Here is a 23,714-nt window from a genome sequence, read left to right as displayed (position 1 = left end):
ACCACGATGGTGTGATCCCTCATCTAGAGCCAGACACCCTGGAATGTGAAGTCAAGTGGGCCTTAGAAAGCATCACTATGAACAAAGCTAGTGGAGGTGATGGAATTCCAGTTGAGCTGTTTCAAATCCTGAAAGATGATGCTGTGAAAGTGCTGCAGTCAATATGCCAGCAAATTTGGAAAACTCAGCAGTGGCCACAGGATTGGAGAAGGTCAGTTTGCATTCCAATCCCAAAGAAAGGCAATGCCAAAGAATGCTCAAACTACTGCACAATTGCACTCATCTCACATGCTAGTAAAGTAATGCTCAAAATTCTCCAAGCCAGGCTTTAGCTGTACATGAACCGTGAACTCCCTAATGTTCAAGCTGGTTTTAGAAAAGGCAGAGGAACCAGAGACTGGGTTTTAGCTGCTACAATCTCATCTCAGATTTGACTACCCAACTCTCTTCTCCTTCAAGAAGCATTCCTGTGGATGAGTGTTTTGTGGAATACACCTGGAGAATCATGTGTACTGAGCACAGGAACATTTCCAAATAAGACTGACCTAGTACTGACATAGAATATAGGTTAAATAACCAATTAATGAGTTGGGAGAGTTGAAGGAAGCCCAGCCAAGGAGGCAGGACCAGGGCACGGCTTGTCAAGCAGGAAGAGAAATACGTTCTATGAGATGAGATGACAGCACCAGCCGCACATGTTTCCTTCTTTACAATTTCTCTCTCTCGTTTTTTACATGTGTTAAACAAAAATGCCTATCTATACAGTTTTAGAAACCCAAACAGATATCCACAGGCACAGACATACACATGAACATACAAGCTCACACACATACAGTGGGCAAGTGGAAAGGAGAGAAAGAGAGAGGGGAAAAATAATGGGAAGAAGACAGGAATAGACACTGTCCTTTTAGAGAAAATTTGGAAAATATAGAAAAAGGAAAGAAGAAAAAGCAAGGAAGAGATGAGTGCTTACTTGTGATTATTATCGTATCTTTCATATAACTTAGCTTTCCTGGTATCTCAGCTGGTAAAGAATCCTCCTGCACTGCAGGAGACCTCGGTTCAATTCCTGGATCGAAAGATTCCCCTGGAGAAGGCTTAGGCTATCCACTCCAATATTCTTGGGCTTCCTTGGTGTCTCAGTGAGTAAAGAGCTCATCTCTAATGCAGGAGACCTGAGTTTGATCCCTGGGTTGGGAAGATCCCCTGAGAAGGAAATGGCAATACCCTCCAGTATTCTTGCCTGGGAAATCTCATGGACAGAGGAGCCTAGCGGATGCCTCTGGGTTCTCAAAAGAGTCGGACACAACTGAGCGACTAAGCAACAACAGCAATTTAACTTAAGATGAAAGGTTTTTGTAGAGTTTGGAATGTGGGGTGGGGAGAGCCAGGAAAAAAAAAAAAAAAGAGGAAGAGGATTTTACAGAAATTTAGGGAGATAAATGGCATACCTAAGAATGAGAGCTTTGCACAGTCTGTTGTTCTTTACTCGAAATACTCTTGCTATTCAAGATCTGGGCCCTGCTTGGACATAATCTGCCATTCTTGCCAAATGTGTGTGGTATTCTGGGGATGTGGACAAATCTCCACAGGAACTTGGCTGAGACCTACAGATGTATTTTTACCTCCAGAGGCAAACAACCAGGGCATTAACTTGCTCTGCCATTTAGCACTTAACATTGGAACCACAGAGGACTAGTCTAGTGTGGTCCTTCGTGAGCTCAAATTAGAGTACTGCCACTTGCTCTTTAGGCTTTGATTTTTTTTTTTTTCCCTAAGATTTGCAGAGAAAGAAATCATAGAAATTAAAGCTGGATGAACCCTCAGTGATAACTGCTTTATTTAACAAATGAGAAATTCTTGATCCAGGGAGAAGCACACAGGATAGAAAGTCTGGAAATTAATTAGCTAAACTCTTCTGGGCTAATCATAAAACCATTCTGAGACTCAGTTTCCTCATCCGAAAACGGATGTTATTAAAACCACAGTAACTTGCAAGTGTCATTTAGACCTCAAATTCCCAGATCCAACAGACTATGAATTTGTTATTCTATGAAAGTAGAAAATTTAAGTGGTTTTTGCTGTAATTCTTCATATGGAACAATGGAATTTTAACTACCTTTTTTTTTTCTTTTGCTCAAATTTTAAGGATTTAGGCTACCTTAGAAGAAAATATACTGAATCAGGGGAAAAATAGTTCAATAATCAGCCACCTGCCATGTCTGATTTGATGAGCTGTTGGTACTGAATAATATGAAAACCAGAATATCCCATAGAGTAATTCAATACTGCTGACATCTGCCCTTGTCTTCTCTGTTCTAATAAAAATTGGAAGATGGGAGAAGGGATGATGGATAGTAATAAATATATCACCTTCAAACAAGAATTGATTCTTTATATGTTTATAAAGAGTAGGCATGGTCTAAAAATATCTGCATGTAATAGAGATATTCATTTGACAATTGTATGGACCATTACTGTTGAAATCATCAAGTTCATAAAGATAAGGAAAGGAGAGAAGGAGAAAAGAAGAAAACCAGGGCATGCCTTCTTTTATTTAATACGCACAGCTTTGAAATGTATGTGACAGTTGGTCCGTTTTAGAGATAACAAAATTGAAGCTACCTGTGGCTATTTTTGCCACAATTGCCTATTTTGCCACAACTATTTAAAAGTAAAAATTCAGACCCAAAACTACTCCTGCCTAACTATGTGGATTATTCACTTTTTAGGAATACCTTCTTGTTAGTCAATACAAGTCTTTTCCCAAATTGTTAGTGACTCTGGTCAGCCAGGCCTGGCACCTGGTCCTTATATGTTGCTATCTCTTCAACTCTGCACACAGCTGCTAGTCTCTGTAATGAATCTGATCCAACAAAACCTGTTTCCTGCGAGAGGTCTCTTCTGGTTACGCAGCTCTCAAGGGCTCTCTCCCATTTCTAAACTCCAATGGCACTTTTCTTTTGGCACTCCTCTATTGACAATATTTAGTTCTTTTCTCAGTGGTAAGTTTCTTATCCATTTAAGCACATTGACTCTTGAGAGAGGAGTCTTTAGAAAAGGTGGCACATGGTGTAGCTTCATCACCAAGCCCATGGCATATACGTGTCTCTCCATTGCTATCTGAGATAACAGAGACTTGAGTTCTAGTGTACAAGGGCATGGGTTAACCATGGGTCTCATTCTTCCATTCCACCGTCTTCTCCTGCTCCCTAGAAACTGATCCAAATTTTCAAAGAGAAAGAAATGAGTGCCATATCTGCAGTCCTTCTTAATTCTGCCTTTAGTGAAAACTTGGTTGAAAATTGTAAAGCTTTTCTTTTCCTTCTGCCTTTTGAAGACAAACACCAAAGGGAAAAAGACACAGGTCATACATATTCACCTGTTCTAGTCAATGATTTAAATATAAACACTTAACAGACTAAGGAGCAAAAATGAGGGAAAGCATTGATTAGTGACCCTTGTACATCCTGTTCAGAGATCAAAGGGACCAATGGGCAGGGATCAAAGTTGGGGGGAAATACAGAATGTAGCACCCTTGCGAAGTGGCATTTCTCACGATGTGTATGGCTTAATCAGAACCACTCTGTTCAGCAGCTGCGGAGGAAAAGGAAAACAACCCTGAAAATTATTAATTAGGTAAGCTTACGCTCCGTATGCTTTTCATGACACAGAGTCATTTTCACCAGCTTGTGCCAGCTTTCAGTGGCGAGGTATTTTTGCAGGAGGGCGACCTGTGTTGCAGATAGGTTCCTTTTAGAAATGGACACAAAAGCTCATTGTCACAGCAGCTCACAACCACACCTAGTTTGACTCAGGTCTGCAAAAATCCAATATGATGCCTCACGTTTGGAGCTTCTTCACACCACAGGAACCAGTTTCTTAGTACTTCATCTGTGAAAGGCTAAGCAAAAAAATTCCTGAAATCTATAGACAGCCAACTCGGAAAGTTACAAAATTTAAATGATTGACAACTGCATGGTGCTGTTTAGTTTTCAAAGTACTTTCACACAGAACCTTTCATTTGCTAGTTACAACCTTACTTAGGTAACTTGCCATGAGGCCACACAGTTGTTAATTAGCACTTTCTCCCTGGTCTAAGCACAGTGATACTTCTCCCTGTGCTAGGTCATAAAATACAATATTTCACACACAAACAAATGGCAGTGTTTGAGAATTCAAATAGTAAGAACCTTGGAAAGGAACCGTAATGAATGAAAGAAGTAGAATGCTTGGATCTAAGCAAGGCATTCAAGCACGATAGTGATAGAAATGCATTGAAAACTGTTTGGTTTCTAAGGCCATACATTTTCGGCTCTGTGCTGACCTCTGATGTGCTTTGACTTGCCTGATGATGAATTTCTCCGTAGTATGTGCTCGTTCTCTTAGGGATCTGAGGGAACGGAGACGTTTCCTGAGGCCATGGTGCTGCAGTTGTGGTCACGGCGGTGGCGGTGGTGGTGGTGGTTCTATTGCCCCGCTGTTCCACAGGACAAGCATAGGAGTTAGGAATACCCCTGGCCCTTCTGCAGGGGTTCTTACAGAGTGAAGTCATCAGAGGTATGGTGGGATGAAATGAGAGTCTCTACGCTCAAAAGGTGACAAGCATAAGGATAACACATGGCTCTTTCCCCTTTGTTCTCTGTCCTGGAAGAATGTACACCAGCTGCCTCAGCTGCAAACTATTAATCCAGGAAGTTAGGCTGTCCCTAGAAATTCCCTGTGGATCCATATAGATTGTCTGTGGCTATTTTTTACCCTTTCCTTTTTTAAATTCATTATTTCAATTATAGTTGAAAACTTACTTTGGGGGAATGATTTAGTATATCCTAATATCATATCTATTAATGTCCTTGCTTTCTCTTTAGTGTCCAATGACATTGACTTTCAATATTTTGTCATTGGATCTAAAATTTGGTCAAATTTTTTTTCAGTTATTTAAAATAATTTTAATCTAAATTTTGAATTTTTCATTAATCAGTCCTTTTCTCTGCGACTGATTTTCCTATATTTATTTTAAAATCTCATTCGTTTCATTGATTTTTTTCTCAGTCACCTACAATGTCAGATCATTTATCCCTTTGATATCTTATCAGAAATATGATAAGATACTTTAGACATGTAGGACCAATCCACCTTTTTTTCCTATTTTCCTCCCAAATCTGTTCCTATTCAGTAATGCACGCATTTTATATTATATAAAATTTGAGTTTTATCCAAAAGACTTATGAGCCAGTATTTCTTCCCCCTCTTAAAAAACCTCAAATGCAACTTATTTTTTCATGTTCTGTGCCATGTTATATGGAGATTTGACATTATAAGTATTGGTAGTCTTCTTTTTAAAAATTTAATGCTTATTTTATATTGGGATATAGTTGATTTACAATATGTGTGTTGCCTCACGTGTACAGTAAAGTGATTCAGTTATACAAACATTAAAATATGGAGCACTTCATGAATTTGCATGTCATATTGTGCAGGGGCCATGCTAATCTTCTCTGTATCATTCCAATTCTAGTACCTGTGCTGCTGAAGCAAGCACTGGTATTCTTCCAAATTTATTAATTCTCATTGGTATTACTGGATACTTTGAAGTATTCCTTAGAAATTTCCCCAACCTCTTCCGGTGGTAGTTTTGATTCCCAGTTGAATAAAATATATTGTACAGTTGTCTCTGTGGGCTGTTCCTTCTTGGATCCATGCTTCAGAGAACAGCACACTTCAGTATTGGCCTATTGATCCACTGACAGTGTCAATCACTCTCTAAATACTTATTTTTCCCAAATGTAAGATTTTCTAGAATTTAGGAATGATTCCTCCTTATTAATCCAATCATTTATGCATTCAACAAATATTTGTTGAGGGACTTTTGTATGTGGGTTCTGTAGGAAAGAGCTCTTCTCTTAAATGCTAGATATAGTCTTTACGGATGTGCTATCTATGCCACTGACTTTCCAGTGGGGCCATTTCTTTGTTCTCTCTTCCTCTTCTGTGCATACTTAAAGAGGTGCTACAGGAAAGCAGAATTTCTACTTTTCTTCCAAATTTATACCACATTCTTTTATTGAATGTTCTTTGTAATGGATCTGAGTCCTGACTGTGTAATAAGAGTCTTGGTTTCCTAGCTTCCCTTCTGAATTATTATTACCTCCATCTACTTAGGAAGTCATCCTCTCTGATATACCAAAATGTGGAGAGGTCCACCCCACCTCTTCCAGCAATGTGGCCACATAGTTGGTATTTGCCACAGAAGGAAGACAAATGTAACACTTTCCCTTAAACTGTTTGGAAATAAGCCCCTTGGTTTCTATATATATATTTTTTCCTTGGTTAGTGTTGAATCTTAAATAGAATTAGCAAGCTTTGTAACTCCCCTTGATAGCTTTTCCTTAGATGACCCTCTAAGTGAACAATTCTCACCTATCTGGTTCAGGCTTTGATCTTCTGGAGTTATAAGAGTTCACTTTATATATAAACTACTCCCTTCTCCCACTATCCTGAACTGTTTTCCTCTACAAGGCAATGCACAGTTGGTTGGCAAGTGCCAGCAAATAACACCAATTGCCACCAAACTTCTAGCTCCTCAGAGTAACCACTAGATTACAAGAAAATTGCTCGCTTTTTCCAACCCACTAGCTTTTGCTGCAAAGGCAATCTACACTTGTCCATTACTGGGTTCATTACTTTAAAATGGCAGCCCATAGAATGAACAGTTCATTCTACTCTGCGGATGGTTGAGATCAGGTAATTTCAGTACATTAGAGAGAGAGTTTAAGGAAAAGAAGGGAAACGGCTAATACCTTAGTACTTGTTATCAATCTTCTTAAATTTTACCTTGGGAAATTTTTTCTAAAAAAAATTCCTGTTGCTTAAATGGGCATATGATTCACTTTACAGAAACACTTTGCATTAAGAACTCAATAATAACTCATTGAAAGTTTCTTTGAATAAACATTCAACATATAATCTTGTTGAGAGATTTTGTCAAAACATACTAAGTTCAAACTGTTTTTGGAGAATCAAATGCAATAGAATCACCAGCAGGCACTGATAACTAATGAAAGAAGGTATAATAACGTTCCTTGCCTGAAGGAGTCAGAAATCTCAAATTGTTTTGTAAATGTGCCTCCCTTTCTCCGGAGAAGGCAATGGCACCCGACTCCAGTAGTCTTGCCTGGAAAATCCCATGGACGGAGGAGCCTGGTGGGCTGCAATCCATGGGGTTGCTAACAGTCGGACATGACTGAGTGACTTCACTTTCACTTTTCACTTTCATGCATTGGAGAAGGAAATGGCACCCCACTCCAGTGTTCTTGCCTGGAGAATCCCAGGGACGGGGGAGCCTGGTGGGCTGCCGTCTATGGGCTCGCACAGAGTCGGACACGATTGAAGTGACTTAGAAGCAGCAGCAATAGCAGCAGCAGCTCCCTTTCTCAGGTTATATAGTGAAGTGATGTGAAGTGAAAGTCCCTAAGTCATGTCCGACTCTTTGGGACCCCATGGACTATATCCATGGAATTCTCCAGGCCAGAATACTGGAGTGGGTAGCCTTTCCCTTCTCCAGGGGATCTTCCCAACCCAAGGATCAAACCCAGGTCTCCTGCATTGCTGGCAGATTCTTTACCAGCTGAGCCACAAGGGAAGCTCTCAGGTGATACAATATAGTTCAGTTCAGTTGCTCAGTAGTGTCCGACTCTTTGCAACCCCATGAACAGCAGCATGCCAGGCCTCCCTGTCCATCACCAACTCCCGGAGTTCACTCAAACTCATGTCCATCGAGCTGGTGATGCCATCAAGCCATCTTATCCTCTGCTGTCCCCTTCTCCTCCTGCCCCCAATCCCTCCCAGCATCAGAGTCTTTTCCAATGAGTCAACTCTTCCCATGAGGTGGCCAGAGTACTGGAGTTTCAGCTGCAGCATCAGTCCTTCCAATGAACACCCAGGACTGATCACCTTCAGAATGGACTGGTTGGATCTCCTTGCAGTCCAAGGGACTCTCAAGAGTCTTCTCCAACACCACACTTCAAAAGCATCAATTCTTTGGCACTCAGCCTTCTTCACAGTCCAACACCCATACATGACTACAGGAAAAACCATAGCCTTGACTAGACGGACCTTTGTTGGCAAAGTAATGTCTCTGTTTTTCAATATGCTATCTAGGTTGGTCATAACTTTCCTCCCAAGGAGTAAGCATCTTTTAATTTCATGGCTGCAATCACCACCTGCAGTGATTTTGGAGCCCCCCAAAATTAAGTCCGACACTATTTCCACTGTTTCCCCATCTATTTCCCATGAAGTGATGGGACAAGATGACATGATCTTCGTTTTCTGAATGTTGAGCTTTAAGCCAACTTTTTCACTCTCCTCTTTCACTTTCATTGAGAAGCTATTTAGTTCCTCTTCACTTTCTGCCATAAGGGTGGTGTCATCTGCATATCTGAGGTTATTGATATTTTTTCCGACAATCTTGATTCCAGCTTGTGCTTCTTCCAGCCCAGCATTTCTCATTATGTATTCTGCATATAAGTTAAATAAGCAGAGTGACAATATACAGCCTTGACATACTCCTTTTCCTATTTGGACCCAGTGTGTTGTTCCACATCTAGTTCTAAATGCTGCTTCCTGACCTGCATATGAGTTTCTCAAGAGACAGGTCAGGTGGTCTGGTATTCCCATCGCTTTCAGAATTGTCCACAGTTTATTGTGATCTATACAGTCAAAGGCTGTGGTGTGGTCAATAAAGCAGAAATAGATGCTTTTCTGGAACTCTCTTGCTTTTTCCATGATCCAGCAGATGTTGGCAATTTGATCTCTGGTTCCAATGCCTTTTCTAAAATCAGATTGAACAGCAGGAAGTTCATGGTTCACGTATTGCTGAATACTGGCTTGGAGAATTTTGAGCATTACTTTGCTAGCATGTGAGATGAGTGCAATTGTGTGATAGTTTGAGCATTCTTTGGCATTGCCTTTCTTTGGGACTGGAATGAAAACTGACCTATTGCAGTCCTGTGGCCACTGCTGAGTTTTCCAAATGTGCTGGCATATTGAGTGCAGCACTTTCACAGCATCATCTTTCAGGATTTGAAATAGCTCAACTGGAATTCCATCACCTCCACTAGCTTTGTTCATAGTGATGCTTTCTAAGGCCCACTTGACTTCACATTCCAGGATGTCTGGCTCTAGGTGAGTGATCACACCATCGTGATTATCTGGGTCGTGAAGATCTTTTCTGTACAGTTCTTCCGTGTATTCTTGCCACCTCTTCTTAATATCTTTTGCTTCTGTTAGGTCCAGACCATTTCTGTCCTTTATCGAGCCAATTTTTGCATGAAATGTTCCCTTGGTATCTCTAATTTTCTTGAAGAGATCTCTAGTCTTTCCCATTCTGTTCTTTTCCTCTATTTCTTTGCATGATCACTGAGGAAGGCTTTCTTATCTCTTCTCATTATTCTTTGGAACTCTGCATTCAGATCCTTATCTCCTTTGCTTTTCACTTCTGTTCTTTTCATAGCTATTTATAAGGCCTCCCCAGACAGCCATATTGCTTTTTTGCATTTCTTTTCCATGGGGATGGTCTTGATCCCTGTCTCCTGTACAATGTCATGAACCTCCATCCATAGCTCATCAGGCACTCTACCTATCAGATCTAGGCCCTTAAATCTATTTCTCACTTCCACTGTATAATCATAAAGGATTTGATTTAGGTCATACCTGAATGGTCTAGTGGTTTTCCCACTTTCTTCAATTTAAGTCTGAATTTGGCAATAAGGAGTTCATAATCTGAGCCACAGTCAGCTCCTGGTCTTGTTTTGCTGACTGTATAGAGCTTTTCCATCTTTGGCTGCAAAGAATATAATCAATCTGATTTTGGTGTTGACCATCTGGTGATGTCCATGTGTAGAGTCTTCTCTTGTGTTGTTGGAAGAGTGTGTTTGCTCCGACCAGTGTGTTTTCTTGGCAAAATTCTATTAGCCTTTGCCCTGCTTCATTCTGTATTCCAAGGTCAAATTTGCCTGTTACTCCAGGTATTTCTTGACTTCCTACACTTGCATTCCAGTCCCCTATAATGAAAAGGACATCTTTTTTGGGTGTTAGTTCTAAAAGATCTTGTAGGTCTTCATAGAACCGTTCAACTTCAGCTTCTTTGGTATTACTGGTTGGGGCATAGACTTGGATTACTGTGATATTGAATGATTTACCTTGGAATCGAACAGAGATCATTCTGTCATTTTTGAGATTGCATCCAAGTACTGCATTTCGGACTCTTGTTGACCATGATGGCTACTCCATTTCTTTTAAGGGATTCCTGCCCGCAGTAGTAGATATAATGGTCATCTGAGTTAAATTCGCCCATTCCAGTCCACTTTAGTTTGCTGATTCCTAGAATGTCGACCCCATGAACAGTATATAATATAAGTGGCTCCCGATTGTATCTTTTACTGAATTTTATCATCTAATTGTGTCTTTGTTTCTCACATCTTTTGGCTTATGGTCCTCTCACCAAAGAAGCCTACTTAGTACCCATTTGAATCTACCTTAGCATTTTCCTCTATGGGATCTCAGAGGCTTGGACACGACTGAATGCCTGACACTACTACCACTAGCAATTCCTCTATTACAATAGGAAAAGTAGATCAGAACAAATTAGGAGAGAGCTGTACTCGTTTCTGCAGCAATCAACCAAGGCTATGGGTTATATTGTCATTTTTGAGCAGAGTCATATGAAGATTCAACTGAACCATAACACAGGATACAAGCAAAAGAATAATGAAAGATTTTGGTTTGACATTTGAGAAGGGATTCAGTGAAAAGCATAGTAATTCTTTGGTTCTCTGTAGAGTCACGATTGCATGTGTGTGCATGTGTGTGTGTTTCTGTGTGTATATCCAAAGGCATGCTTTAGTTTAGGTCTGGGACATTAATGGTAAATATTATAGAGTGAAAATTTTGACTTCATAGTAAGGAAACATATTTTGGCAATCATATTTCCTGGAAATGAAGGAGGCTGCCTCCTAAAGTAGTGAATTCTATGTTTTGGAAGATGCTGAAGTGGATTCATAAAACTCATGAGACAGGTAGGGTGTAGAAGTCATTACTGAATTAGATCCATAGCTGTGCTGCATGACCTCAAAGGTCATCTACCAGTTCCTCCTTATACACACACACACACACACACACACATGAACCACACCCACTAATTGCTTCCACACATCTTTTTCTGAGAAAATCTAAACAGTCTGGGACAATAGATGGTTCTTACCAATTGGATAATCAATGGTTATGATATTTTGTGTTTTAGTTATTGCTTTTTAAAAGAAAGGGTTGTATATGTATAAAATATCAATACTTAATTCATGTTTGATGGAAATACCCTGATAATCTGGAAACATAATTATTATACTACTTCTTTCTATATTCTAACTCCATAGGACTGATTTTAAGAATATTTTCTTGATCTTTCTACCATGGTCAATTCCCATTTGACTGTTTGAAATAGATATTCAGTTCAGTTCAGTCACTCAGTCGTGTCTGACTCTTTGCAACCACATGAATCACAGCACGCCTGGCCTCCCTCCCTGTCCATCACCAACTCCCGGAGTTCATTCAGACTCACATCCATCGAGTCGGTGATGCCATCCAGCCATCTCATCCTCTGTCATCCCCTTCTCCTCCTGCCCCCAATCCCTCCCAGCATCAGAGTATTTTCCAATGAGTCAACTCTTCGCATGAGGTGGCCAAAGTACTGGAGTTTCAGCTTCAGCATCATTCCTTCTGAAGAAATCCCAGGGCTGCTCTCCTTCAGAATGGACTGGTTGGATCTCCTTGCAGTCCAAGGGACTCTCAAGGGTCTTCTCCAATGTTGAGTCTATTATACTTAAGTCTATTATTACTGTGCTGATAGATATTCCCTGCTATGTTCATAATTTCAGTTTGCATGAAAATATAAGTGCTTGTTCTGATATATGTCCACTGTACCCTGCCATTTCGTTTTTGTGTTTCAAACACCATAGAGTCCCAGGTTTCTTTCTCTGCCTCAAGTCTTATTCAAGGCATCTTCTATCTCTTTTCCTCTCTTATTTCTTTTATATTTAAAAAATGGCCTTTCAGATGTGTCCTAATTGCTTTCTTCTTTCTACAAAACCAGTGTGAGGAAAAAAAAATGTATTATTGGCAGCTAGCATGCACTTGCTGATGGGCTTCCCCACTCCCCATGAATAAAGTTAGGGAGCAAAGTAGATTTCTAACTGAGACTACAACTGGTTTCAAGTTTAAGTAATCTATTGGCTTGCCCTGCCTTTTAAAATTGTTTTGCTTCATTTTAAACTAAAGTAGCCCTTACTGACAAAGTCAAGCTGTACCAAACCTCAGGCTAATTAAGACCACCAGTAAACAAATTCACACTTGGTATTTGTAAAAGGGACTTGGTTCTTTCAGAAGAAGATTTTGAGTATTCAATTTAGTATTTACTCGGAATGACACAGTCATGTCTGCAGAAGTACCCGCAGTCCCTTCCTGCTTCTGCTGTATCTTTAAGAAGGAACACAGGGATGAGCAGGTCTCAGCTTGGCAGATCATCTCCTCTCCTCATGGAAAGCTGGGGGAGGAGCCCTTCAATGACTTATCGGAAGTTGGCTCTTGGACTTTTAGGTCTGGAAGTCAGGCTTGTTATATTCACAATTTGGTTAAAATTTACTGTAATTTTTTATGAGTTTGAGTTTAATTACTCCTTAGTGTGTGAATTATATTCCTTGTCTTTAATCCTAATTTATTAAAATACTCTTTAGAAGGCATAGTTGAGCAGCAGGAACATTTCATTTCATATATCACCATCTAAAAAAATAATGTATTACTGCATCCATATGTTTAATGTATTACCACATACATTGTTTAATACCAAAAAAACAACACTCACACACACACACACACATATGTGTGTGCAATGCAGGAAATGTGGGTTCAGTCCCTGGGTCAGGAGGATCTCCTGGAGGAGGATGTGGCAACCCACTCCAGTATTCTTGTCTGGAGAATCCCATGGACGGAGAAACCTGGCAGGCTATACTCCATAGGGTGGCAAAGAGCTGGACACAACTGAAGCAACTTAGCATGCACACATGCACACACACACACACACACACATACACACACACACACACACATACATACATATACATTGGAAAAGGAAATGATTACCTACCCCAGTATTCTTGTCTGGAGAATTTCATGGACAGTGGAGCCTAGTGGGCTATCCATGGACACCAAGAGTTGGACACTACTGAGCGACTAACACACACACATGTACATATATTTATATACATGTATACACACGTTTATATATATATGTATATCTGAATCACTTTGCTATTCAACTGTAGCTACTACAACAATGAAAAGTAAATATACTTCAATTCAAAAAATTGTTTAAAAATGGTAAATATGTCATAAGAAAAATGCAAACTTAAAAGACCACTGGGTGAAGTTGGAAGCTGATCCTATCCCACTATGAACCTGTGCCAGAATCTTGGCTGCAGTCTTGTAAAAGGTGTGGAGCTGGAGGGCTCAATTAAACTATTCCTGAGTCACAGAAAGTGTGAGAAAATAAATGTGTTCTATTTTATACTTCTATGTTTTAGGATAATTGGTTACATAGCGATAGTTATCTGGTACAGACTATATCCTCAACCATGTTCTTAGTTATAGCTTCCTTCAGGTCTCCTGAGAGGTTTTTGTTTTCTATACCTTTTAAGCTTGAACATGCATCCAGATATAACTTCATCCTTATAATTTCATCCCTGTAAATATAAAACTGTGTTTATGTTCTTGATATGTTTTCAAGTTTGTATTACCACTGTAAGTGTTAGATATATTCTGAATTACTTGCTGAAGGAGGCACTGCCATTGGACATGAAGTACAGTAACAGCTCATCTTTCTGATAAATTCAACTCTTTGGAGATGGTCAGAAAAGGTCCACAGCTGAGACTGTCCTTAATTACAATTCACGTGAAGTCTCCTCTCTGGACCTTTTTCCATTTTAACCACTGTCCGTCCCCTTCTCCTTTACTCCTCTTTCTGCTTCCTAACCTTCTTCCTTTCTTTCCTTTCCTCCCTCAATTAACACATATTTACCTAGTGCCCATGATGAAACAGGTAATATGCTAAGAGTCGGGGAGCTGTGGATGATGAACCAAACTAAATACGATCTCCGCTCATGTGGAACTTGTAGTCTATTAGGAGGGTTAACTGTTAATCCCATTATTGTTTTCGGGAATGTTTAAAAAGTTGGCTTAAAGCTCAACATTCAGAAAACGAAGATCATGGCACCTGGTTCCATCACTTCATGGTAAATAGATGGGGAAACAGTGGAAACAGTGTCAGACTTTATTTTTGGGCTCTAAAATCACTGCAGATGGTGACTGCAGTCATGAAATTAAAAGACACTTACTCCTTGGAAGACAAGTTATGACCAACCTAGATAGCATATTGAAAAGCAGAGACATTACTTTGCCAACAAAGGTCCGTCTAGTCAAGGCTATGGTTTTTCCAGTGGTCATGTATGGATGTGAGAGTTGGATTATGAAGAAGGCTGAGTGCTGAAGAATTGATGCTTTTGAACTGTGGTGTTGGAGAAGACTCTTGAGAGTCCCTTGGACTGCAAGGAGATCCAACCAGTCCATTCTGAAGGAGATCAGCCCTGGGATTTCTTTGGAAGGAATGATGCTAAAGCTGAAACTCCCGTACTTTGGCCAGCTCATGAGAAGAGTTGACTCATTGGAAAAGACTCTGATGCTGGGAGGGATTAGGGGCAGGAGAAGAAGGGGACGACAGAGGATGAGATGGCTGGATGGCATCACTGACTCGATGGATATGAGTCTGAATGAACTCCGGGAGATGGTGATGGACAGGGAGGCCTGGCGTGCTGCGATTCATGGGGTTGCAAAGAGTCAGACACGACTGAGCGACTGAACTGAACTGAACTAATAACCAACTGATATAGCATTCTGAGGAAAAGCAAATATCCTGGAAGTTAAGAGGGAGGGCTCTGAGTTGCCTTGATTTGAATCCTATGCCCAATGCTCCCTAGTTTTGTGATTTAGTACTTGTGCCTCAGTGACTTCATCTGTAAAATGAGAATAATAGGGTCTGTAAAACAAGGTTGATGTGAGGATTAAATAAGTTAATTCAGGTAAAATTCTTAAAAGAGAGCTTGGCGCATAGTAAGTACTCAGTAAGGATGCTTAGCAAAGGAATTTGACCTTGAGGTAGGTGCGGAAGTCCTTCCTGAGGAAGTAAGGCAGGAATTTGAAGCCTGAGGTATAGCTCCTATCTCTAAGGTCATAGAGGATTTAAAGAAATTAGTGGACAATTCTCACCTGTTGGTGATTAATTTCCTAGCCTGTAGAGTGATAGTAGATATCAGGAGAGGAGATACAAGCTATATAAATTAAGCACAGGAACAAAACACATAGAAAATTCTGAATTATTAATATCTTACCTAATGAAATAAGGCAGAGGCTGTATATTAGCCTTGCAGGCATCACTATCAGAATTAATTATTGTCTCAATAGGGTGCACTTAGCTACAAATGACAGGCAACCCGGCCTAAAACCAATATGTTTCTTGACTGACACAGTTGGAAGAAAAAGGAAAAGAGAGACACAAATGCAGAGAAGGAAAAAACGTGATGAATGGTTTGATTTAGCTACTCGATGTCATTACAGGCTGGTAGTCTTTACTTTGCTCTTCTCTGCCTTCTAGTCTGTAACAGAAACCCTAACAAGGTGGTTTCAAGGTGGTTTCGAATCTGGCTACTCTTACAGTTGACTGTGGCTGTTAAGTCCTGGTAGCTAACTTCTGGAACATCATCAACTATATGCAGAAAGATTTAGGAAGTTTTTGCTTAGAAATCCCAAGGAAATACCTTCTGTATTCTCGTGGGCCCAAATGGAATAGAAGCCTGACTGTGAAACGAAAGTGTGGGGACAGCATGGTATAATACAGGTGCCTGAGATCGCAGCCTCCCATCTCTATGCCAAAGAAGGTGTGAGTGGGAGATACAGCCCCCCAAGCCTGGATGCCATGCTGTTTGGGAGAGTGGGGCATACATTTTAGGGCATAAGTCCTTGGGAATGTACTTGTAATGTCATCATGCTAATGTCCACAATGATAACCTTGAATTATATAAGGAAATATATGTCAATGACAATAAATATAATTCAGGAAAAAAATCCATCTGAATTGCTTAAAATTTTGCTTAAATGTGGGAACATTTTAGCTAATTTAGATATCCACATAAGTGAAATATTATGTTTCCTGTCAATGTCTCACAGATATATCTCATTATTCTTAGATCTTGCATGAGAAACTCTTGAGAATATTCTTGCCAGTACGAATATCAAAATGATGTATGAAGCAGTGAGAATGATTTCTTTTGTAACATATCTAGTTATTCCTAGAAATAGCATTATGCCAGTGACCTCAAAAACCTTAAATAATGACAGTTCCCATGTCCAATATGATCTTAATTTTTTAGCCTGTGATATTTAGCTAAATTGAATTAAATAACTCTCAGGTATGGAGAAAGTTTGACAAAATTGAACGTAAGTTTATAGGTGAAAGAATATATAGATTCAAAGAAAGAGTTACTTGTGACTTTTCTTTGCCTTTTAAAATGAATTTAAAGTCGACTGGACATTTGGTAGAAAAATATGCAATAAGAATAAAGTGCTATAAAGGAGACAGGGTCATTTATGAGAGAAAAAGTTAATTAGCAAGGAGTCAAAATACATTAGGGTCATGGGGGACCGATTCAGAAGCAAATTTCCAATTGCCACAATTGTCTCTTTGGTGGCCAAAATTCCATACATGCTGCACATAAACACATTCATTTTTTAATGTTAAACAGTTCCAGAGTTATTTTAAAAAGATTTTTTTTCAACACATGTAGAAGTTTAAAGTTACAGCATTATGAAAATATCCCTTGGTTTAGATTCATGTGTTTATCATTTACTGTAGGAATATTTGTGCCCCCAGCTCTTTGTGAGGAGTATTTAGGTGGTCTAGACTGAGTATTTCATATCTATGGGAAATTTTTCAAAGACATTAAAGTTAACACAATCTTGGTATTTCTGACTTACCTTGAATTAAGCTGTTTCAGAGAATGAGTAAACAGAACATTTTCTACTGTAATGTGCTCACTCAGTCGGGTCCAGCTCTTTGTGATCCCATGGAATGTAGCCTGCCAGATTCTTCTGTCTGTGGGATTTTATAGGCAAGAATACTGATGTGTGGGGTGCCATTTCCTTCCAGGGATCTTCCTGAAACAAGGATGGGACCTGCATCTTTTATGCCTCCTGCATTGGCAAGCAGATTCTTTACCACTAGTGCCACCATAAAATATAAGTATAATTTTAAGTAAAAGTAAAAGTATTAAGACTTTGTCATATTTTTCTTTGAAAAAATTTACATTTACAAAAGTGCGTTTTTTTTTTCTTTTACGCCGCCTTCCTATCTCTACTATTCTCTTACTTTGTATATTAGAAGTAACTTCAAGTTTGGCAATTTTCATTTAATTTGAACAATTTCAACTTCCCTAAAAGTTTAAGAATTTTGAGAGCAAATTACCCTATCACATCTAAAATCTCAAGGGTGCATTTCATCGAATCAAGAACACTCTTCAAGACAATACAGTGTAACCATCCAAGTCAAGAAATCAACACTGATATGACTATGGTCCAATCTACAGACCTCATTCAAATTTTGCCAATTGCCCTAACAATATTTCTTTTCTGTTTTGGGAAAAAATGATCCAGTCCAAGAATTCATATTACACTTAATAATTGTATCTCTCTATTGTCACTGACTCGATGGACGCGAGTCTGAGTGAACTCTGGGAGTTGGTGATGGACAGGGAGGCCTGGCGTGGTGCAATTCATGGGGTCGCAGAGTCGGACACGACTGAGCGACTGAACTGAAATGAACTGAACCGAACTGATTGTCCTTCAATCTGGAACGATTTCCCTAGCTTTTCCTATTCATGATCCTGAGTTTTAAAGTATAGTCTTATCTTTTATTTTGTGTGATGTCTTCAGAGATACAATGTTTCTTTTTCTTTTTTTAAATTGGAGGATAGTTGCTTTACAATGTTCTGTTAGTTTCTGTTGTACAGCAGAGTGAATCAGCTATGCTTATACATATACTCCCTCTTTATTGGATTTCCTTCCATTTAGGTTACTACAGAGCGTTGAGTAGAGTTCCCTGTGCTATAGAGTAGGAATTTTTTTTTTTTAATTTTTATTACTGGAATTGAGCTGTCCTCTCTTGTCAGGAATAACCTAGAGATTATTTTTTAGTGGATCACATTGGGAGGCACAATGTCAAAACTGTTTTTTTTTTTTTTTAATCAGTTGCAAAAATCTGGAGATTTTATATGCAACTTGGAATGCAAACTCTTAAAAAATCAGATGAAATGACATATCCTACATTGTTGCGTGACAATAAGCAGCTGGAGACAATAACTGCCGATCATCTTTAGATAGCTTATGTGGTCTCTGTTTGATTGCAGACTCCCCCATTGCCTATAGCTTTGTTCCAAGACTGCTTTACTAATCTACTTCTTCCTGCCTGGGCTTTTTGGACACTGGTTTGGAACTTATTTTATACTCTTAAATCATAGTATATAGAAATTTAGCTACTGAGTACAAGGCTAACTTTTATGTACCATACTGCTTGTAAGAAATCCATAAACTATTTGGAACAATTTTTATTTTTATTTTTTGGAACAATTTTTAAATGAATTTTCCATAGCAATCTATACAGTGATGGCAAAAATTGGATGGTAATACTTTTGATAGTAATTTAAATTATCAGTAATGAGACAGGCCTGATTCATAATTAGCTTTGGTCCCAACTAATTCCACACAGACTTACTTATATATCATATATGTTTTTCTCCTATGTTTTGATATAATTTGATCTTGCCACTCAAATTTTATAAGGTTCAATGCATTTTGATTCCATCCTTGTTTTTAGTGTGTTACTAGGAACCCTGTTTTTCAGAGAAGGCAATGGCAACCCACTCCACTACTCTTGCCTGGAAAATCCCATGGACAGAGGAGCCTGGAGGGCTGTAGTCCATGGGGTCGCTGAGTCGGACATGACTAAGCGACTTCACTTTCACTTTTCACTTTCATGCATTGGAGAAGGAAATGGCAACCCACTCCAGTGTTCTTGCCTGGAGAATCCTAGGGACGGGGGAGCCTCGTGGGCTGCCGTCTATGGGGTCTCACAGAGTTGGACACGACTGAAGTGACTTAGCAGCAGCAGCAGGAACCCTGTTTTTATGCATATTTTCTATAAGCTATTGGATTTTCCTTCATATCAGAATATTTTGCACACTAAATCAGATTCTATGCTCAAACAATCCTAGGTAGAGTACTGTGTGTACTCTGTGTGCTTACTTGCTCAGTCATGTCGGACTCTTAGCGACCTCATGGACTGTAGCCCACCAGGCTCCTCTGTCCATGGCAATTCTCCAGGGAAGAATACTACAGTGGGTTGCCATGCCCTCTTCCAGGGAATCTTCCCAACCCAGGACCGAACCCAGGTCTCCCAAATTGCAGGCAGATTCTTTACCATCTGAGCCACCAGGGAAATTTAATAAAGCCTAAAATAATTTTTATTTCTAATGAGCTTTTAGTATATTTAGCATTGTATTTATTAGTTTATTTTGTGGGGGTAACAATCTATGACTTCCTGTCACAAGCCAGCTGTTTGTTTGCTGAACATTCTGGTTAATAGACAAAAAGTTTAAAAAAATAGCTGTCAAATAATCTTTAGGATAACTTTATGCTAGTGGTATTTTAGGTATTTTGCTGTTTTCATTTATGAGAAAGCATGATATTCTGTAAATTTACTTGTAAGATAATGATATGTGATATTGAAGATCCCACCTAAATGAAGAGAATATATGGTTCTCACCTGTTATCCAAATTTTTCCAAGCTAGAAGAGCTTTGGTAGATAAAAACTCCACTGGAGCAAATTTATTTACATGTCTTCAGACAAGGATTATTTTTGCATTACTATCAGTTTTCTACAACTTGTAGAGTTATAAAATAATAGCTCCCTACAGACAAGGCATAACTTTCCAGTGAAGAACACATTTTTCCCTATAGTAATTACATTATCAAAATCATATGTACATTTCTCTACTCTGCTCCTTTGCTTTCTTTCTAGAGGTAGTCAGAAAGTAACATCAATTTAGTATCTTCGCCAATCAACCCTTAATAAAAATGTGACTTTTTGAATGAGGTCAATACATGTGGAAATAGATACATTTCAGTTTTGAAATTTGACATTTAATCTGGTTTTGCTTCATGGAATTTTTATCTGAATTTGAGAAATTAATGGATTAAATTGAATTTGATAAATAATTTAAAAAGAAAAGTGTTATCTATGAGATATTTAGCCATAGATAATTCTAATAAAGAATAAAAAGGAAAAAATACATTTTCTCATTAAGGATTCTAATTAAAAGAGAACTAACCACTGAATTAAAGTTGAAACAATATGGAAATTCCCTTCTGCCAAAATATACTTGGCTCCTGCAAATGGGGAATGCCTGCATATTTGTTTAAATATTTAAATTCCCTTGGGCTTTGTCTTTTGATAAAATGATATTGTCTGTTCATTGTGTTTCCCTATCTGCTGGTTTCTTCTCTTTCCAAACCCAAAGGGCATGTCTGTAAGGGTCTTGCCTGTTCCCTGAATGAATAACACATTTATAATAAAAGATTCTTTGTTAGAGGGTGGAGTCATTTCACAATAAAGGCATTGACACTAAGATCATAAAATTTGTGAACTCTTTCATGAATAGAGACTTCCAATGACTTTCTAAATGACTATGTAAATGCGCTATGGAATTTGACCAGGATAGTCTTGATAAAATGGTGATACTAGCTGAAATTACCTGAGAAATTTTCTAGTTCTAAGGTTTCCCTTCCTTGAAATAGTCCTTTTATTTATACCCTTCTTCAAGGGCCAACTGTGGTATATTTGAGCCCTATTTCCAGAACTTCATACTCCAGGGTCTGTTTAGTTAGGCTCTGAGCCCTCAGGTTCCTAAACTCCAAGAGTCTTTCCTCTGCTCTATTATTCCACCCCATTTTACATCATAATTTATTGCTGCTACATGTTATCTCTTCAGAGTCAGATTCTTCCACTGTGAACCTTCAATGGTGTCAACAATTGGTGTCAACTTCAATGGTGTCAATCATCATTGCCTTAGACTCTGCTAAGACAGTAATTGTATTCTCTAGCTTAAGGTAGGTTATTTGTTATGTGAAATCTGTATGTGCTCCTTATATCTCTATCCATCTCTATTTTACTAAACCCTAAAAATAAGAGAAACTGGCAACCAAATCATGTTAACATATGAGAAGAGAGGACAATTACATATATAGGCATTTTACAAGCCCTCCTGGATACTAAGTCTTCTCTCCCTTGGTTATTTCTTTTCCTAAAAATTAGCTTTTTTTTTGCTATAATTCTGAAATCAACATTCTTATAGGTATAGATTTACCAACATCATTTGAACCACTTCTTTACGGAAAGATTATTTCATGGGGTCTGATTAAAGTAAATAATTTTATAATATCATAGGTGCTGTGAATGTTGGAAACTCATGCTGCTTTGTAGCTGTAATTCATAAGCATCAATGACAATGATATTCTGTAACTTCTTTCCCAGAAAGAATGAAGCCTCTATTTTGTCCTTTATATCATGCTTGTGTTGATCTTTCAAGATAGTGCTCTAAATTGTGATCTAAATGACCCAGAAGTTCTGAAAAGATTTTTGCTGGTTTTCACTGCTGACCTGAGCTTTGGATGGATCCCATGACCACTGTATAACTTAATGATGACTGGTGGGAGAAAAAGAGAAATAACAAAATGTTATTGTTAGCAGTCAGCTTAAACTTGAGCTTGAAATCTGTGCAGCCCCAGTGGACAGCATTGGCCTCCTTGCTTGTTCCTCAAATGTCTGTGGACTACTGCTGCCTCAGGGCCTTTGCACTTTCTCTTCTTCTGGATATATCATTGGCTCACAGTTTTCAGTCTTTATCAAAGTGTTGTAATTTCAATGTTGCTGTCCTGTGGACAGTTTTTTTAAAATCAAGATGTCTGCTTCTTCTTACCACTCATTATCATCTGACATATATTCTTATTGATTGATCCTGGTTTTTTTTTTCCATCTCCCTCACTTGATTGTGGGAGAAGGCAGTGGCACCCCACGCCAGTACTCTTGCCTGGAAAATCCTGTGGACGGAGGAGCCTGGTAGGCTGCAGTCCATGGGGTCTCTAAGAGTCCGACATGACTGAGCGACTTCACTTTCACTTTTCTCTTTCACACATTGGAGAAGGAAATGGCAACCCACTCCAGTGTTCTTGCCTGGAGAATCCCAGGGACAGGGGAGCCTGGTTGGCCGCCGTCTATGGGGTCGCACAGAGGTGGACATGACTAAAGCGACTTAGCAGCAGCAGCACTTGACTCACAGTCAAGGATTGTCAAGGATTGCTATGTTTGGTTCATTTCTGATTCTTTAGGGTCCAGAGCAGAACTTGTTACATAGTAAGCACTCATTAAAAACTTGTTAAAGAAATGGTTGCTTCTTGAACTTCCTAGCCATGGAGCAGCATCCGAAAACATACAGTTAAAAAGCACCAGACCAGCTACTATGTCATTCAGGGAACTGGCCTTCCTTCCATTCAAGAAGCCTTTATTCTACCAGCAGTTTTCAACCTGAGAGTTGAGGGGTGATCACAGGAGTGAACTTTCTTAACATTAAAAAAAAAAACAACACAAAGAAAATTATTTGCACCAATGAAAGGATTGAGTCTTCCCTTGCTGCCATCCCCAACTGATTAGTATGAGTGAGGTGGAGAGGTGTGGAAATAGCTAGATATTCAGTATCTTTAACTAAAAATGATAAAGCAAATATACAAGAAATACAGTTTATTTGGATTGAAACCACATCTTTCAAACATTTATCCATGATAAACATATTAAGAGTTCTTACTTATAAAAATAGAAGAATTCTTATTTTACACGGTCAATGCAGAATTTACCTAATAAGCAACGTTTCTCATACAATATTAAAATACTCTGAAGGGATGATTCATTGATTAGCCCTATACCTAAAATTGTTTACACAATTTACTTAGAATAATAGAGAATAAGTAATGATTCCCAGGTGGTAAAGAATCCACCTGTCAATTCAGAAGACACAGAAGAGTCAGGTTGGATGGAGACGATCCCCTGGACTAGGAAATGACAACCTGCTTTAGTATTCTTGTCCAGAAAATTCCATGGACAGAGGAGCCTGATGGGCTACAGTCCATGGAGTTGCAAAGAGTCAGACGATACTGAGCACCTAGACATACATACCAATGATAAAATATGATAAATACAAATACCGTATTACTTAATTTTTGCTTATATCTTCTGTTGTATAAAACACATAGATGTCATAGACAGATACATAAATTATATATGTAAATTATACGTGTAATATGATGCATTTCTGAATATGGCACTGAGTAAAGCCGTGCACAGTAAACAGAGGTGCTGAAGAAAAAACAATTGGTTAATTTAAGCTCTATTTTGAGAGCATTCCTGGGCCAGACCAATTTTAAGAGAATTAGAATATAATGTAATCTCTCT

At 38.9% G+C, this 23,714-nt stretch overlaps 1 non-coding gene across 1 annotated transcript; it reads right to left on the bottom strand.

Moving 5' to 3' along the window:
• Window positions 1-5,436: 5,436 nt before the first annotated feature.
• On the bottom strand, window positions 5,437-5,542 carry LOC114110347 (U6 spliceosomal RNA). The gene has a single exon (XR_003586629.1). It is a non-coding gene; the product is annotated as a U6 spliceosomal RNA (small nuclear RNA).
• Window positions 5,543-23,714: the final 18,172 nt, after the last annotated feature.

Source organism: Ovis aries, chromosome 22, assembly GCF_016772045.2.
Source record: "Ovis aries strain OAR_USU_Benz2616 breed Rambouillet chromosome 22, ARS-UI_Ramb_v3.0, whole genome shotgun sequence".
Lineage (NCBI taxonomy): Eukaryota > Metazoa > Chordata > Mammalia > Artiodactyla > Bovidae > Ovis > Ovis aries.
Note: the sequence above shows the minus strand (reverse complement) of the source record. Positions and strands in the feature narration are given on the sequence as shown.